Source organism: Rattus norvegicus, chromosome 15 (assembly GCF_036323735.1).
Source record: "Rattus norvegicus strain BN/NHsdMcwi chromosome 15, GRCr8, whole genome shotgun sequence".
In the NCBI taxonomy this organism is placed as follows: Eukaryota; Metazoa; Chordata; class Mammalia; order Rodentia; family Muridae; genus Rattus; species Rattus norvegicus.
Window position 1 is genome coordinate 27,703,434 of NC_086033.1, and position 19,933 is coordinate 27,723,366.

The following is a 19,933-nucleotide window of genomic DNA, read 5'->3' on the forward strand; positions in this document are numbered from 1 at the left end:
ATGCTGGCTTCAGCCTTCTCACAGGCTTGAGTGGAGCCACTGAGACTGCAGAGGAGGACAAACTCGTCCCCTTGCCCAGCTAACGCTTCTTTCTTCCAAGGGTGATGATTCCTATAGGGCTCCTAATAAACAAACATTCTTCACTCTCAAAAAACAAAACAAAACCTTCTTTCAGCATCTTCACTAGATGTGAAGTCCACACTTTGCAAATAATGCTATAGTGAGTCTTGGTTTACTAGGAAATTAAAAAAATCACCTTGAAGAGGAAGGTGGAGAGCTCAAAGAAGCTATTTATCCCTTACTGTAGCGATGTATCAGTGTTTAGCGTCACTTTATAGTTTTTTTGGTTTTTCTGGAGACTTGCTATGTAGCTGAGGGTGTCCTTGAACTCCTGATCCTCCTCTCTCCCTTCCTCACTGCTGAATTTGCTGATGTGTGCCATCGCAACCAGCTCAGATTATGGATTAAGATTATCCAAGCTCTAACTAGGTCTTTTGTCTAAGGTCCATAAACTTGACCTTTGAATAGTTTTTTTTTTAAAATTTTCTCGTTGATTATACTTTCCACTGGCCCACATCTCTTCTTCCCTGGTGGCTTTGCCCAGGTGCTGGGAGCTTAATGTCCACAATGTCGGTTTCTGAGGGCCAAAGCCATTCACCATGCTGCTGGTCATGTGGCTGTGATGTTTGTCAAGCAGTTCCTTAGATAAGGCTGCATAAATCCTAGAAGCCCTGCACTGCATACTGGCTTGCCCTTAACCTGGAGGTCAAGGTCCAAGCTTAGCAATGTCTGTGTGTTGACTAGACCATCGCAGCTCTTTAGAGTCTCATTCTGTTGCTTGATTTATGAGTAAATCAAAAGAAGCTGTTTATTTATTTTTTTAAAATTAGCTTTCCTCTGATCCAAGTATCACTGGAATTTAAAAGATTTTTATTGATTTATTAACTATCTATCTATCTATCTATCTATCTATCTATCTATCTATCTATCCATGTATGTATATATATATTTTATGTGTATGGGTATTTTGCCTGCATATGTTAATGTGCACTATGAATGCCTACTGCCCATGGAGGTCAGAAGTGGGCATCAGATTCTTCTGGAACTGGAGTTACAGATGCTTAAAGCTTCCTTGTGGGTTCTATCGAGAGAACTTGGGACCTCTGCAAGAGCTGCCTTGGTCTTAATTGTTGAGACCTCTCTCTACTCCCACTACTGTTCCCAGGATTTTAGTTCTTAAAAGGATTTGAGGGTTTATGTTTTCTTCCACAAATGTCAAAATGAGGCATACAGAGGTAAAGCACTAACTATGCTCAAGGTTACACAGAATTGGAGTCATAGCTGGGTCAAGAGTTCAGATGTCCTGGCCCAAGGTTTTATCAACTTCACCATTGTGAACTTCTGTGGTGGCCAGCATAATAGGAGAGTCAGGCAGAGGTGTCTTAACGCCATCTTTCTTCTCCTAGGTGTCCTGAGTCTGCTTGGGGTTTGATCTTTACAGGGGCCCATTTCTCAGCCTTGCCTAATCTTTGTGTGCCATCGTTGCCCACAGATATCCAGTGGTGGCTCATCTTGGGAACCTGTCTTTCTTTGTCTCCCACAGTCCCTCATCCTGTACTATCTGTCTATAACATTCCTCAGGATCAGACTCTGCTGGAAAATGAGTCTTTCTTATACTGGTTAGAGGGAACTTCCCCTCTGCTCTCAGCAATTTCTAATATTACCTGTTGTAGCCTTATGCAAATAATAGACACTTGCTGTTTATGTCAAAAGAACGATTAACAGTAGGGTCAAACTGAGGCACTAACTAAATGGCAAACAGACAGAGGTCTTTCAATTAACATCTGAAACAGAAGTAGACTGGTGTTTTGTTAGAATTACAGCAGCGTCTTTACATAACTGTGGATAGATTTTACATTTTATCATTCTTATTAGAACATTCGTTTAACATTTTTTCTTTTGCTACAGAAAACTATTTCAGTTATTGACTTAAAGCCAATTTCCTTGTTTAAAAACTAAAAGTTGAAGGGCCAGGGGTTGATTTTAAGTTCATCAGGTGACATTTGTCCTGAAGCAAAGACTTCTGCTTCCTCCTCTTTGGACAGTGATATACACTGTTACCTCACCCTTTCTCTTGCCACCATTTTTTTCTTGGACTTTTTGTGAGCTCACACAGAAAGATGTTGGAAATTGTAGTGCCCAATGACATTGAATAACGGAGGTCAAAAATATGGGATAGCGAGACAGTTCAGAGTTAAGAGCACCTGTCACTCTCACGAAACCAGGGCGTGGTTCCCAGAATCCACAACTCTGGGTCCAGACATTTGATACCTTCTTCTGACCTCCATGGGTACCAGGCATTCAGGCAAAATACTTATACATGTAAGACAAATGAACTCAATCTCTCTCTCTCTCTCTCTCTCTCTCTCTCTCTCTCTCCACACACACACAGACACACACACACACACACACACACACACACACACACACACACACACAGTGCATGAACCTATACATTTCAGGAAAATGTAGAAGAGGATGAGCAAAATAAGAAAGATTATTTTTAAATCTCACCTGAGTGCTTTTTGATTCTCTCAGTCCCTTCGTAGATACCTGGGCATTCTGTTGTGGAGTTTGAATATAATGAAAATTATCTTCTAGCAGGAAAATTCTTGAAGTTGGATAGTCAGAAAACCTTGTATTACTGAAGTTCCTGGAGAGCTTGTCAGTCATACGTCAGGGCAGAGAGGTTCTATTCCAGATTTCTGCCAAAGCCATACTGTTGCATCTATACTCTTGCCTTGTCTTCAGGATGTGAATAATTCTGCAGTAAGAGTTCCTAGGATGGTGTCCAGTGGACTGACACTGTGGGCTAAGGGCAGTGTATCTTCTATGTCTTTACAGACCCAGTGATGAGTAGGGATTCAGAACTGTGAGCAATCAGTTTCAGAGCTGCCCCAGTTGATCAGAACAGTTTAAAAAGAAAATGTTACCGATTTACTCTCAGAACCCCAGTGTGGCCGAAGGGTCTTGTTTCCTCTGTCACACACTTAAAGTTTTATTGTTAGTTACAGATGCAACTTCCAAGTTTTAAGCTCTGAGGGGGAATCATGAAGGAAGCAAGCAGCTGTGGCTGGCAGCTGTTGCATTGGTGGTGTTCCACCTGAATTATCAAGGCTTTATTTCCAAGGCAACATCCCAACCGTGACATCAGCTTGCCAGGTTAGTAGTTAGAGAAAGTGAATGCTGTGGTCGCTGATGCAATCACCCTGGTGTCTGTCTCTAAAGGAAGTTAATGAAAACAAACAACACAAAACAATCCAACAGAACTCCAGTAACTTTTTGGGGCATAATGTATATAGTAAATTAACTACTAGTGCTTAGTGACTGTATGTGAGGAGCTAATTACTAGATGATGGCTCTGCATTTTCTTATTTAATTCGTATGAGAACACAGACAGAGGAAGGGAAGTGGATGTGAGGTTCAGTCAGCCCTCCGATAGTGTAGATACTTTGTCTGGAAGTTAGATTGTCTGGGTACAACTGTAAAAGTCCTGGATGTTTAAATTTTGGGAAATGTGTCAGTGTTGCATGTAATATTAAAAGATCAACCCATATTGTTGCGGGCTATGCTCTTGTAATGTGGTTTCCCCTCCCCCATTGGGAGCTGCAAGTCGTGGTCTTTTCTGTTTTGGTTCACCTACCTCTGAACCACTGGACCTTCCCAGCCATCTGCCCCCATGGTTAGCTGTCACAAATTCCCATTACCCAGCAAAAACTCTAGAGGCTTGTAGTTTATCTGTCAGATTTATATCAGTAAATTCTCAACCCACAAAACGCCCATGAACTCAGAGACATTTGATATTGATCCATGCTGCCTACCTAGATTGGACAAATTGTCCTATATTATTCTACCCCTTCTATGATATTCATAGCTACCTGTGATTATTCAAAGCCATGTGAATCTGGTCCTTCCTCTTCTTCCATCTTCTCTGTCCTTCTGTCCTTCTGTCCTCTCTGTCTAGTCTTTAAAACTTTCAGACTGCCTTCTCTCTTTACTGCCCAATTACAGACTCCGTCTTATAGTTTACCTGCCCTCATCTCTACAGCAATCCACATGTCAGGTCTCTGATCCTTAGTTTCTTCTCCATAAAGTATGAATAGGGCCCACAAGATGGCTCATTTGCATAAAGGCTTGCTATATGCACTTGGCAACCTAAGTGTAGTTACTGGGACACACGGAAAGGTGGAAGGAGAGAACCGACTCCACAAACTCGGAGAACTCTGACCTCTACATTTATGATATGTCATGTAGATATGCCCACACCTTCTCTGTCTCTCTGTCTCTCTCTCATTCTCTTTCTTTATATATTCATATATATATATAAACAAAATTAAAAAGAATAAAATGCATAACTTTTAGAACTTTTGAGATATTTCCAAAGCACGTGGCATGAAGTATTAATAAAATATGCCTTTCAGGCAAAAGAAATGAAACAAAACAAAACCTACTGTCAATTTTTTAGCCTCAAAGTTTTTTATTTCAGACAATAGCAAATGTGTATATAAATTAGAATCCCTTACCCTGGTTCTCCTTGTCATTTTTCTTTGCTGTAACTATTTGTGTTTGGTGTTTAAATCAATGAAGAAGAATACAAAGTGGAGAGATGAAGATCATGCTAATTTTTAAAAATTAAAATGTGTATATTTTAAGATCTATTTTTTCATATGTCAGTTTTTTAATATACGTTGCCTACAGATATGTCTGAGCACCACATACATGCTTTGTATCCACTGAGTCCAGAAGAAGAGGGTGTCAGATCCCCTCAACTGGATGTACAGACAGTTCTGAGCAACCATGTGGGTGCTGGGAACTGAACCCAGGCCCTCTGCGGGAGCAGGCAGTGCTTTTAACCATCGAGCCATCTTTCTAGCCCCTTAAATTTGTTTTTTGTTTGTTGTTTATTTATTTATTTTTGGTTTTTTTGAGACAGCGTTTCTCTGTGTACTAGCCCTGGGTGTTCCAGAACTTGCTTTGTGAACCTGCCTGGGATTGAACTCACTGAGATCTACCCGCTTTTGCCCTTCAGATACTGGGATTAAAGGCAAGGCTTACCATACCTGGCTAATTTATTTTTAACGTATTCATGACACACAAAGTATAAATGTTGTGAGGTACCATGTCATGTTTGATGTGTGTTTATTTGATGTATATATCTGATTATACATCAGATATTATTTTTGAACTAACGCCTTCAAAATATTGTCTCATAGCAATTAAGAAATGTGTAGAGTTATCTATAGCAGTCCTACTGTGCACACGAATTCACCTGTTCCTGTGTAACTATGTACAGTTACTGTTGATCAATTTCTCCCCACCCTTTCAACCCTTCCCTTCCCCTAGCTTCAGGAAAGTTCCATTCTACTCTCTACTCTTGTGGGATAAACATTCTCAGACATCTAAGAATATCTAAAATTATCTAAGAATTATTCTGATTGTGAGTGAGATAATCCAGTATTTACTTTTCTGAGCTTGGATAATTTTATTTAACACAATCACGTTCACTTCCACTTATGTAGTCTCCAGTGACAATATTTCGCTTTTGAAAAGTGGCCAGCACACAGTATTTCATTTTATTCACACACACCACATTAAAAAAAATCATCAGTTAGAGTTGGGGGAGGAATTGGGAGCCCGGAAAGGACAGGAACTCCACAGGAAGACCAACAGAGTCCACTAACCTGGACCCTTGGGGGCTCCCAGAGACTGAGTCACCAAGGAATAAGCACCGACTGGACCTAGGCTCCCGCACACATGTAGCAGATGAGCCCTTTGGTCTTCATGCTGGTCCCCATCAACTTGAGTAGGGTCTGTCCCTGAGCCTGTTGCTTGCCAGCCTGTGGATCCTGAGTCACTAAATGAACCACCTCAGTGGGAGAGGATGTACCTAGTCCTGGAGTGACTTGATGTGCAGGGGGCCAGGGAGGTTAGTGTGTGGGAGTAATACCCAGAGGTTAGGGGAGGGGAAATAAGAGAGGACTTGCATGAGAAGGGGGTACTGGGAGGAGAGGAAGGGCTGATTTGGGGTTGTAAAGTGAATAAATAAAAAAATTAAAAAAGCAAAAACAAAACAACCCATCAGTTCATTAGCACTTTGGTTGTTTTTATTTCTTAAATTTGATGAGAATGCTAAATAAACACTTTGGAGCAGTTGTCTCTTTGAGTTATTGATTTATTTCTTTTGGTATACCCACAATGTGATTAAAAAATTATATGATAGTTATATTTTTAATTTTGAGGAACTGTTTATGTATTGGCTTAAGAAAACAGTATGCAAATATTCCCTTTCGCCCCACAGCCTTGCCAACACATTTTATCTTTATTTTATTTTGTATTTTTTTTTTTTTTGGTATATGTGGCACTGGAGAGAAATCTTACAACATTACAACAACAACAACAAAAACAACAACATCATCTTTTAATTGCCTTTAGAATTAATCCTGCTTTTAAAAATTTTTATTAGATATATTTTTTTATTTACATTTCAAATGTTATTCCCTTTCCCGGCTTCCTGTCCATAAGGCCCCCCTCCCCTCCCCCTCCCTGATACGTGTGTTCCCCCCATCTACCCTCCTTATCCTCCCGACATTCCTCTGCACTGGGGGTCCAACCTTGGCAGAACCAAGGGCTTCCCCTTCTACTGGTGCCCCAACAAGGCTAGTCTCTGCTACATATGCAGTTGGAGCCCTGGGTCAGTCCATGTATAGTCTTTTGGCAGTGGTTTAGTCCCTGGAAGTTCTGGCTGGTAGCCACTGTTGTTCTTATGGGGTTGCAAGCCCCTTCAGCTCTTTCAATCCTTTCTCTAATTCCCCCAAAGGGGTTCCTATTCTCAGTTTAGTGGTTTAATGCTAGCATTGACCTCTGTATTGGACATGCTCTGGATGTGTCTCTCAGGAGAGATCTATATCCAGTTCCTTTCAGCATGCACTTTTTAGCTTCATCAATCTTATTTAGTTTTGGTATATATATATATATATATATATATATATATATATATATGTATATGGGCCACATGTAGGGCAGGCTCTGAATGGCCGTTCCTTCAGTCTCTGCTCTAAACTTTGCCTCCATATCCCCTCCTATGAATATTTTTATTCCCCCTTTTAAGAAGGAGTGAAGCATCTGCATTTTGGTCATCCTTATTCTTGAGCTTCATGTGGTCTGTGAATTGCATCATGGGTAATTCAGGTTTTTGGAATAATATCCACTTATAAATGAATGCATACCAAGTGTGATTTTCCGTGATTGGGTTGCCTCACTCAGGATGATATTTTCTAGTTTATTCCATTTGCCTATGAATTTCATGAAGTCATTGTTTTTGATAGCTGAATAGTACTCCATTGTGTACTCCATCTGCTGTCACCAGAGTTTTTGATCTTAGCCATTCTGACTGGTGTGAGGTGGACTCTCCAGGTTGTTTTGATTTACATTTCCCTGATGACTAAGGATGTTGAGCATTTCCTTAGGTGCTTTTTGGCCATTTGATAATCTTCAGTGGAGAATGTTTTGTTTAGCTCTGTACCCCATTTTTTAATAGGGTCATTTGACTCTCAAGAATTGACAAATGGGATCTCATAAAACTGCAAAGCTTCTGTAAGGCAAAGGACACTGTTGTTAGGACAGAACGACAACCAACAGATTGGGAAAAGATCTTTACCAATCCTACAACTGATAGAGGGCTTATATCCAAAATATACAAAGAACTCAAGAAATTAGACCACAGGGAGACAAATAACCCTATTAAAAAATGGAGTTCAGAGCTAAACAAAGAATTCACAGCTGAGGAATGCCGAATGGCTGAGAAACACCTAAAGAAATGTTCAACATCTTTAGTCATAAGGGAAATGCAAATCAAAACAACCCTGAGATTTCACCTCACACCAGCGAGAATGGCTATGATCAAAAACTCAGGTGACAGCAAATGCTGGCGAGGATGTGGAGAAAGAGGAACACTCCTTCATTGTTGGTGGGATTGCAGACTAGTACAACCATTCTGGAAATCAGTCTGGAGGTTCCTCAGAAAATTGGACATTCCACTACCTGAGGACCCAGCTATACCTCTCTTAGGCATATACCCAAAAGATGCCCCAACATATAACAAAGACACATGCTCCACTATGTTCATAGCAGCCTTATTTATAATAGCCAGAAGCTGGAAAGAACCCATATGCCCTTCAACAGAGGAATGGATATAGAAAATGTGGTACATCTACACAATAGATTATTACTCAGCTATCAAAAACAATGACTTTATGAAATTCATAGGCAAATGGATGGAAGTGGAAAATATCATCCTGAGTGAGGTAAGACAATCACAGAAAAACACACATGGTATGCACTCATTGATAAGTGGATGTTATCCCAAATGTTCGAAGTACCCTAGATGCACAGAACACATGAAACTCAAGAAGGATGACCAAAATGCGAATGCTTCACTCCTTCTTTAAAAGGGGAACAAGAATACCCTTGGCAGGGAATAGAGAGGCAAAGTTTAGAACACAGGCAGAAGGAACAGCCATTCAGAGCCTGCCTCACATGTGGCCCATACATTTACAGCCACCAAACTAGATAAGATGGATGAAGCAAAGAAGTGCAGGCCAACAGGAACCTGAGAGACACAACCAGAATACAGCAAATACATAGGTGAATGCCATCGTTAAATCACTGAACTGAGAATGGGCCCCCTGTTGAAGGAATCTTAGAAAGGACTGAAAGAGCTTGAAGGGGCTTGAGACCCCATATGAACAACAATGACAACCAACCAGAGCTTCCAGGGACTAACCCTGGGCTCTAACCTCATAGGTAGCAATGAATAGCCTAGTAAGAGCATCAGTGGAAGGGGAAGCCTTTAGTCCTGCCAAGACTGAACCCCCAGTGAATGTGATTGTTGGGGGGAGGGTGGTAATGGGGGGAGGATGGGGAGGGGAACACCGATAGAGAAGGGGAGAGGGAGGGGCTAGGGGGATGTTGGCCCAGAAACCGGGAAAGGGAATAACAATCGAAATGTAAATAAGAAATACCCAAGTTAATAAAGATGAAGAAAAAAAAGTAATTTTGGCTTCATAGAAGGAATTTGGTAGCGCTCCATCTGTTTCAATTTTGTGGAATAGTTTGGATAGTATTGATATGAGGTCTTCTATGAAGGTCTGATAGAATTCTGCACTGAACCCATCTGGACCTGGGCTCTTTTTGGTTGGGAGACCTTTAATGACTGCTTCTATTTCGTTAAGAGTTATGGGGTTGTTTAAATGGTTTATCTGTTCCTGATTTAACTTCGGTACCTGGTATTTGTCTAGGAAATTGTCCATTTCCTGCAGATTTCAAGTTTTGTTGAATATAGGCTTTTGTAGTAGGATCTGATGATTTTTTGAATTTCCTCTGATTCTGTTGTTATATCTCCCTTTTCATTTCTGATTTTGTTAATTTGGACACACTCTCTGTGTCCTCTCGTTAGTCTGGCTAAGGGATTATCTATATTGTTTATTTTTTCAAAGAACCAACTTTTGGTTCTGTTGATTCTTTCTATGGTCCTTTTTGTTTCTACTTGGTTGATTTCAGCTCTGAGTTTGATTATTTCCTGCCTTCTACTCCTCCTGGGTGTATTTGCTTCTTTTTGTTCTAGAGCTTTTAGGTGTGCTGTCAAGCTGCTGACATATGCTCTTTCCTGTTTCTTTCTGCAGGCACTCAGAGCTATGAGTTTTCCTCTTAGCATAGCTTTCATTGTGTCCCATAAGTTTGGGTATGTTGTACCTTCATTTTCATTAAATTCTAAGAAGTCTTTAATTTCTTTCTTTATTTCTTCCTTGACCAGGTTATCATTGAGTAGAGCATTATTCAACTTCCATGTATATGTGGGCATTGTTTCCTTACTGTTATTGAAGACCAGCTTTAGCTCATGGTGGTCTTATAGGAATCATGAGATTATTTCTATCTTTATGTATCTGTTGAGGCCTATTTTATGATCGATTATATGGTCAATTTTGGAGAAAGTACCATGAGGTGGTGAGAAGAAGGTATATCCTTTTGTTTTAAAATAGAATGTTCTATAAATATCTGTTAAATCCATTTGGTTCATGACTTCTCTTAGTCTGTCTATGACTCTGTTTAATTTCTGTTTCCATGATCTGTCCATTGACGAGAGTGGAGTGTTGAAATCTCCTACTATTATTGTGTGAGGTGCAATGTGTGCTTTGAGCTTTAGTAAAGTTTCTTTTATGTATGTAGGTGCCCTTGTATTTGGGGCATAGATATTTAGGATTGAGAGTTCATCTTGGTGGATTTTTCCTTTGATGAATATGAAGTGTCCTTCCTTATCTTTTTTGATGACTTTTGGTTGAAACGTGATTTTATTCAATATTAGAATGGCTACTCCAGCTTGCTTCTTCAGACCATTTGCTTGGAAAGTTGTTTTCCATAAGGTTGGTATTTCATGCCCACTTCCTCTCGTCCATGCTGGGATTTTGTCTGGCTTGTGTTTATCAGCTGTAGAAGTTCCTGGTAGAGTTTGTATTGTCTTTTATATATGGGGTCATATCATTGACAAATAGATAATTCCACTTCTTCCTTTCCTAGTTGTATCCCCTTGATCTCCTTCAGTTGTCTTACTGCTCTAGCCAACACTGCTAGCAAAATATTGAATTGATATAGAGTGGACACCCTTAGCTTGTTTTTTATTTTAATGGAAATGCTTTCAGTTTATCTCCATTTAGGGTGATGTTGATTGTGGTCTTACAGAAAGTGCATTTATTATGTTGGGTTTTTCCATTGTATCCCTTATCTCTCCGGGACTTCTATCATGAACACATATTGGGTTTTTCCGAAAGATCTTGTTTTTCTGTGAGCTTCTAAAAAGAAAGTATATTCTTTAGTGTTTGGTAGAAATGATCTGTAGATACCTGCTAGGTCCACTTGATTTATGACATTATTGAACTTCAACATTTCTATAAACTTTCTATTGTCAAGCAGGTGGTATTAATCTCCCTGTATCACTGTATGAGGGTTGACATGTGATTTTAGCTGTAGTAATGTTTCTTCCATGAACTTGGATGTCCTTATGTTTGGTTTATAAATGTTTAGAATTGCCATATACTCTTGGTGTTTTTTCCCTTTCATGAGTACCTAGTGTCCTTCCCTATCTCTTCTGATTACTTTTGTTTTGAAGTCTATATTTTCTCAGCCCTTAAAATGGCTGAACCTACTTGCTTTTTGGAGCAATTTGTTTGGAATATCTTTTTTCCTCTTTTTGCACTGAGGAGGTGCCTATCTCCGATGATGAGGTTTGTTTCTTGGATGTAGTAGAAAAATAAATTCTATTGTCTGATCAAGTCTGTTAGTCTGTGTTTGGAGAATTGATGCCATTAATATTGAGAGCTATCAGTAAGCAGTGTTTATTTGTTTCTATTATTTTGTTCTTATGATGTGGGGTTTTTCACTCTTCTATTGATTTACTGCTCTGGTATTACTCATTCCTTGTGTCTTCTTGGGTGTGTTAACCACTTCAGACTGAAGTTTCTTTCTAGAGCCTTCTGTAGATCTGAATTGGTAATGAAAAATGGCTTACATTTTGTTTTACTCATGGAATATATTTCTTTCTCCATTAATTGTAGTTGTTAGTTTTTCTGGGTATAGTAGTTTGGACTAGCATCTGAGGTTTCTTAAAAAGTAGAGGGTCTCAGGTGGAACCCAGGGAGTGGCCATCAGGGCACTGAAGGAGGAGGCCAGGGTGAGACCAAGATGGCAAATATCAGGCCCCGTGACTGGGAAATAGGCTGGGAAGTAGTCTAAACCCAGCGTAATCAGGATAGAATAGCTCAATATCTACAAGCTACAGTGCAAGAGGTTTTTAGTAAATAATGAATAAGTAAATAAATAAAAATTCTACTGAAAACATAAAACAATTTTGTGCTTCTGGGGGAAAAAGAATTGTAGAATATGTATCCACATCCTTCTGGCTTTCAGAGTCTCCACTAAGAAGTCACGTGTAGTTCTCATAGATCTGCCTTCATATATTACTTGGTCATTTTCCTTTGTGGCTTTTAACATCCTTTTTTTGGTCTGTATATTTAGTGTTTTAATTATTATGTGTCATGGGGAATTTCTTTTCTGGTCCTGCCTATTTGGTGTATGCTTCTTGTACCTTGAAGGAACCTCCTTCTTTAGGTTGAAGAAATATTTCTATATGATTTGTTCAAAGTATTTTCTGTGCCTTTGACATGGGTTTCTTCTTTCTTTGTCTCTATTTTTTTTAATTTTGTCTTTTCATATGATTCTTTATTTTCTGTGTAATTTTGCCTGGATTTTTTTTAGATTTAACATTTTTTTTGGTTGACTTATCAATTTCTTCTATCTTGTAGAGACTCCCTCTTCCACATTGTGTACTCTGTTGGTGAGGCTTAACTATGTTGTTTTTGTTTGCCATCCTAAACTTTTTAACTTTTATTTGTTTGGGCTCCCTTTAGCAATTCTGCTGCTGCTGCTGCTGCTGCTGCTGCTAAATTCTACTGAATGCTCTTTTTGAAGCCTACAGAAAGCAATTGGAAGGTCAGAAGTTCACCATGTCTACTCTCAAGATTCATCCCACTGAGATCTTTGACTGTCATAGGAATCCCATGGTTGAGGTCGATCTTTGCACTTCAAAAGGTCTCTTTCAAGCTGCTATGCCAAGCATCCTGCCAGTCCCACCTTTCAATGTGATCAACAGCTGGAAACAAGCTGGTCGTACAAGAGTTCATGATCCTCCCTGTTGGGGCATCCAGTTTCCACGAAGTGCTGTGCATTGGAGCAAAGGTTTACCACAACCTGAAGAATGCCATCAAGGAGAAATATGAGAAGGGATGCCACCAATGTGAGTGACAAGGGCAAGTTTACACTTAATGTCCTGGAAAACAAAGAAGTGCTAGTGCTGCTTGAAGATCATAATTACAAAGTCCAGCTACACTGACCAAGTCATTATTGGTGTGGATATGGCTGCCTCTGAGTTCTTTAGATCTGGCAAGTATAACCTGAACTCCAAGTCTCCTATGACTTCAGCAAGTACATCACACCTGAACAGCTGGTTGACTTATATACGTTCTTCATCTGGGAGTATCCAATGATGTTCGTGGAAGACCCCTTTGACCAGGACAATGGGACAGCTTGGAAGAAGTTCACAGCTAGTGCACGTGGTTGAGAGTATCTCATAATAACCAATCCTAAATGGATTGCTAAGGCTGTGGGAAAGAAGTTCTGCAACTGCCTCCTCCACTCAAGGTGAACCAGATCAGCTCTGTGGCTGAATCTCTGCAAAAGTGTAAGATAGCACAGTCCAATGGTTGGCATGTCATGGTGTCCCACATCGTTCTAGGGAGACTAAGGATACTTCCATCACTGACCTGGTGGCAGGGCTTTGCACCGGGCAGACCAAGACTGGTGTCCCTTGCTGGTCTGAACAACTGGTCAAGTACACTTATGTGCTTAGAATCAAGGAAGAGTTGGAAGTCAAGGCCAAGTTTGCCAGCAGGTCCCTCGGGAATTGCCTGGCCAAGTAAAGTGCAAGCTGGAGAGCCCTAAAGTCACCATTGCTTAGACCCTATTCTAAGATCATCGAGGCAGCTCAAAGCTGACCCAGTTCTTGACCCTCCAATGCCACTGATTCCTTAGATGTTGGAACCAGTGACACTTAGATGTTGGACCACTTGATGCTGGAAGCCCAGATGGAAACTCCTGCTTTGTAATCAAGTGATTGGCTTAAATAATTGTTTCTATTAACTCACTTCCCAGCTAGTGTCTGGAGTCCTTGTAACTCCACTTTAATCTCAAGGGTTGCCACTGGCAAGACCCCCCCCCCCCAATCAGTGGTTCTACATGCAAAAAAAAAAAGCCTCAGTGATCCCTAATTAGTTGTACTTTCGTATCTTTAATTTTTCAATATTTTATTCAACTGCTTGTGTTTTCACAGACTTCATTATTCATATCCTCTTTATTCATATTTTCTGTAAGATCCTTAAACATGTTCATAGTTGCTATCTTTGAAGCCCTTGTCTTATGCTTCAGTGGTATTGTATTTCTCAAGGTCTACTGTAAAAGGATTACTGGCTTCTGGTGGAGTCTGGTTGTCTTGACTGTTTGCTTTTGTGTTCTGCACTGAGGTCTAAGCATTCGGAGCCATGATGTTTGAGATGTTTCTCGGTATTGGTACCTGATTTTGTTGTTGAGTGTGTGTTCTGTTCTTTGGTTGCTGTTACCCTTTGCCTGTATCCTAAGCAAGTGTGGTTGCTGTGGGGTCTCTGGTAAAGAGTAGTTTTGTGGGTAGGTCACTGGCAGAAAGGAATGAAGAGCTACTAGAAGGAGAGGCTGAGAAGACTGTGGGAAAGAGCTGGAGGAATGTGTCCATATCAGGAGTCAGAGTCTCCAAGGGATATAGGTGTTTTGGGGGAAGGGCTCCAGTAAACACGCTACAGTTGAATAAATAAAAAGTCTGGATACTGTGAGCACCTGCCTCTGTATTTATCAGGCTCTGGAAGAGTCTCTCAGGAGACAGCTATATCAGGCTCCTGTCAGCATGCACTTCTTGGCATCCACAATATTGTCTGGGTTTGGTGACAGTATATGGGGTGGATCCCTAGGTGGCGCCATTTCTGGATGACCTTTCTCTCAGTCTTTGCTCCACACTTTGTATTTCCTCCAGTGAATATTTTGTTCTCCCTTCTAAGAAGGACTGAAGCATCCACTCTTTGGTTTTCCAACTTCTTGAGCTTCATGTGGTCTGTGGATTGTATCTTGGGCATTCTGAGCTTTTGGGCTAATATCCACTTATCAGTGAGTGCACACCATGTGCATTCTTTTGTGATTGGGTTACCTCACCCAGGATGATATTTTCTAGTTTCATCCATTTGGTTAAGAATTTCATGAAGTCATAAATTGAACTGAGAATGGGGTCCCTAATGGAGGAGTTAGAGAAAGGACTGAAGGAGCTGAAGGGGTTCTCAACCCCATAGGAATATCAAGCAATCAGATCCCCCAGAGCTCCCAGAGTGTAAACCACCAACCAAAGAGTACACATGGAGGGACCCATGGCTCCAGTCACATATGTAGCAGAGGATGGCCTTTTAGGGCATCAATGAGAGGAGAAGCCCTTGGCCCTGTGAAGGCACAATGCTCTTGTGTAGGCTCAAAGCCAAGGCAGGGAGATGGGAGTGAGTGAGTGGGTGGGTGGGGGAACAATCTCATAGAGTCAGGGGGAGGGAAGAAAGGATAGGAGGACTCCAGAGGGGAAATCGGGAAATGGGATGTCTTAGTCACAGTTTCTATTCCTGCACAAACATCATGACCAAGAAGCAAGTTGGGGAGGAAAGGGTTTATTCAGCTTACTTATATGTTGCTGTTCATCACAAAAGGAAGTCAGGACTGGAGCTCAAACAGGTCAGGAGGCAGGAGCTGTTGCAGAGGTCATGGAGGGATGTTACTTACTGGCTTGCTTCCCCTGGCTTGCTCAGCTTGCTCTCTTATAGAACCCAAGACCATCAGCCCAGGGACTGCCCCACCCACAATGGGCTGGGTCCTCCCACCTTGATCACTAATTGAGAAAATGCCTTACAGCTGGATCTCATGAAGGCATTTCCACAACCGAGGCTCCTTTTTCTGTGATAACTCCAGCTTGTGTCAACTTGACACACAAAACTAGCCGGTACACAGGATAACATTTGAAATGTAAGTAAAGAAAATATCCAAAAAAAAAAAAAAAGAGAAAAGTCTGGAGATGGGTGAAATGGCAAGAGTATCCCTGATTCTGCACCAAAATGTGGAGTCACTAGTGAATGGAGTTTGGTTGAGAGGAGGGGCTTCTGTAAAAAGGCTGCTACAGCACTAGGAATAAAGACTGGACAGACAGGAAGAACAGTTACAACTGCCTACCTGAGTTCCAGCCTAGTATGGCCATTGGAGTCCCTGGTAGAAAGTATTTGTGGAAATGGATGATCCATGCAAAGGAATGAAAATAGGGTAGCAAGGAAGGCTGAGAGGGACAGCAGGAAAGGTTCTACTCCAAGCAATAGTCCCCAGGAAGTAGGGTAAGAGGAAGGACTCCTGCAAGTCTGAAGATATAATGGCAGACAGGAAGGATAGTGAAAAATGCCTGCATGAGTCCCAGACCCAGGGATGCACATCTTCATAGAAATACTTCAGTCTTCTGTTAGCGTGACTGTCAAGGAGGTGGCACTGGATGATTAATCCTAGGTCTTGTAGATCCTAAGCAAGCACTAACACAAAAGTAGATCTCCAGTCTTTTCTACGTTTTCCTCTTATTTTGAGACTATCCCACTAAGTTGCCCTGCCTGGTCTTAAACTTACCATGTAGCCCAGTTAATTCACCTGTCTCACTTCTCAAGTAAATAAGATTACTTGCGTGCACCAGCAAACAAGTTCTTTTGCTCATTTTAACAATATATTGTTTGTTATTTTATTGTTAAGTTGTACTATGGCTTTTTAAAGGCTTTCTAATTGTTTGAGAATTTTACACAATATATTTTGATCATATTCACCCACCACTCCACCCCCTAATTATACCCTGTGATGGTTTGAATATGATAGACCCAGGGAGTGGCACTATTTGGGGGTGTAGCCTTGTTGGAGTAGTTGTGGCCTTGGAGTAGGTGTGCCAAAAAGGCATGGGCTTTAAGACCATTGTCCTAGCTGTCTGGAAGTCAGCCTTCTAGCAGCCTTCAGATGAAGATGTAGAACTCTCAGCTCCTCCTGCACCATGCCTGCTATGTTCCCACCTTGAGGATAATGGACTAAATCTCTGAACCTGTAAGCCAGCCCCAATCAAGTGTTGTTCTTGTAAGACTTGTCTCAGTCATGGTGTCTTCTCACAGCAGTAAAACACCAAGACACACCCACATCCACTCCCATATCCTTCTTCCCATGTCTTTTTCTTTTCTTTTCTTTTCTTTTCTTTTTTTTTTTAGTTTACTAACCCATCAACTCCAATTTGTGCTGTATAGTTCTTGCTGTGGGGTCATCTAGTGGAGCATGGGTGACCTACCAGGAATAATACACTAAAAGAGAATTCTTTCTCTCCCATTTCTATTCTCTCTCTCTCTCTCTCTCTCTCTCTCTCTCTCTCTCTCTCTCTCTCTCTCTCTCTCCCAGAAACCATCTAGTTCCTCTAGAATATTGTATACAGGAACCTTTTTTGAGGGAAGCAGACACTAGTATTTCTTTTCTTTAATGTGATTCTTTTTTATAGACTATGTGTTTTCTTAAATCATATTCTTTCCCCCCTCTCAACTCCTCCCAAAGACAAAGAGCAAAACAAGCAGGCAAAAAACTAATAAGCTAATGAAGTCTAAAACAAAACAAAAAGCACACACACAAAAATAAATGGAGTCCATTTTGTGTTGTCTACTCTTGGGAATGGCCCCTGGAGTCATTGATATATACCCTACTGGAGAAAAGTGATGTTTCAGTAAGGATTTTTATTGCTGCAGTGAAAACCCATGACAAAAAAGCAGGTTGATAAGGAAAAGGTTTGTTTGGCTTACACTTCTACATTATGACACATCACTGAATGGAGCTAGGACAGGAACTCAAACCCATTAGGAACCGCAGTCAAGAGCTGATGCAGAGGCAATGAAGGGGTGCTGCTCCCTGGCTTGCTCCCCATGGCTTGCTCAGCCTGCTTTCTTATAGAACTTAGGACCACCATTCTAGGGATGGCACCACCTACAATGGATTGGGCCCTCCACTACCAATTCCCAATCGAGAGAATGACCTACAGCCAGATGTTATAGAGGCATTCTCTTGAGATTTCCTCCTTTCAGATAACTCTACCTTTCAAGTCGACATAAAACTATCCAAGAAAATTTATTTTCTCTTTCCAATAGGTGTCAATTACAAAAAGATTCTTGGCAAATGGTAGGATTTTGTGTCCACTTCCTCTCTATGTTAGAATTTTTTTTTTTTTGAGGAGGGTCTGGTTTGAACCTGTGGAGATAATACGAGTGCTATCACAGTCTCTGTAAGTTCTTAAGTTTATCCATCCTATTGTCTCTAAATGACTCTATTTCCCTGGAATCATCCACCATGACTGGCTCTTACAGTCTTTAGGTCTTCATTCCACATAGAGCCCTGAGCCTTGACAGGGGGAGGGTTGATAAAGACATCAAATTTAGGACTGAGTGATCCAAAGTCTCAGGCTCTCTGTATGTCATCCAGTTGTGAGTCTCTCTATTAACTATTGCCTACTACCAAAAGAAGCTTCTCTGATGAAGGTTGAGAGATCTATGGGTATAGCAATATGTTATCAGAAGTCTTATGGTTATGTTCCTTTAGGATAATAATAGTAGTACATTTTTCCTGAGTGGTCCTTACCAATCAAGTCTCAAGTTCTTGGTCATTTTAAGAGTGTGGGGTATATATTCCTATTCGAGGGCTGTGCCTTAAATCCAATCAGAAATCACTGCTCTTGTACTGCTACCTGTGCCACTACTATATCAGTATATCCAGTGGGCAGGTTGCTGTTGTGGGTTACAGGGTTTGTAGCTGAGTGATACTGACAATCACTTTTCTGTCACCATGAATGCTAGTCAGTAGGTAGGAATGAAACTTCCAGTTGGGTACCAGATCAATTTATCTAAATTTGATGACATAAGAAATGGTGTTAGGTTGTGGAGAGTAGCTAGTAGCCTTAGTGAAAGGACAACATAAACCCCACTTGTCTCCATTTAAGAACCAGACCTGATTTCAAAAAGAAGACCATAAGGCACCGACTTCGGGAGTAGACCATAAGTCCCAGAAACTAGACCATAAGTCACCAGCTTCAGGAACAGACCATAAAACCCAGGAAGAAAGTCAAAAATCCCCTCCCAAAGAGCAGACTAGGGTAACCACAAGAATGGAAAAATACCTTGTCTCAGGATCGGCCATCTGTACTGGACAGCCCTATCACATTCTGTGGTTAAACATTAATGGCATAGGAGGATAGACCAGTGGCCAGCTGACACAAACCAACCAGAGGCCAACCCTTGTGACATGACTGAATGCTCATGACATAGGAATGTAGACCACTGATCACCTGTGACCTCTAGCATCCACCAGTGAAATTTTAGATTACCTAATCCTTTTAGAAAATACCCCTAATTCCTTTTAAGAAGGTCTGTGTGCCTTTGTCTAGGGTCGGCATTTTGAAGAATGTTTAGCCCCTATATGTTGATTGTTTCTCCAGAATAAAGGCTCTTTGTCTTCCATACTATCTGAGGCTGAGGTCTTCCTTCAGTGATTTTTTGAACTCATATTAGCAATAGCCATATGAAAACTTTCAAAATATATTCTAGAAGCTAGACCTTTATCAGAAATATGATGTTTTTTAGTATTTTCTTCTGTTCTTCAGATTGTCTTTTTGCTTTTTTTATTGGATACTTTTTATGTACATTTCAAATATCCCCTTTACAAGTTTCCTGTCCATAAGATCCTTATCCTATCATCCTCCACTTCTTCTATAAAGGAGTTCCCCCTCCCCAACCAGCCCTGACATTCCCCTACACTGGCAGGGGAGGGGGATGTGCATCCAGCTTTGGCAGGACCAAGGATTTCTCCTCCTACTGGTGCCCAACAAGGCCATCCTCTGTAACATATGCAGCTGGAGCCATGGGTCTGTCCATGTGTAGTCTTTTGGGAGTGGTTTAGTCCCTGGAGGCTCTGGTTGATTGGCATTATTGTTCTTATGGGGTTGCAAGTCCCTTCAGATCCTTCAATCCTTTCTCTAATTCCTCCAATGAGGACCCCATTCTCAGTTCAATGGTTTGCTGCTAGCATTCACCTCTGTATTTGTCATGCTCTGGCTGAGCCTCTCAGGAGACAGCTATATCATGATCCTATCAGCATGCACTTCTTGGCT

At 41.0% G+C, this 19,933-nt stretch overlaps 1 long non-coding RNA gene across 2 annotated transcripts in view; it reads left to right on the plus strand.

Annotated features, from left to right (window-relative positions):
- The window catches only part of LOC102555050 (uncharacterized), a 90,495-nt gene that overhangs the window by 18,410 nt on the left and 52,152 nt on the right, over positions 1-19,933 (plus strand). For both annotated transcript variants that reach the window (XR_005493941.2, XR_005493940.2), the window contains exon 2: positions 12,519-13,308. This is a non-coding gene — a long non-coding RNA (uncharacterized LOC102555050). The remainder of the gene's footprint in view (positions 1-12,518; positions 13,309-19,933) is intronic.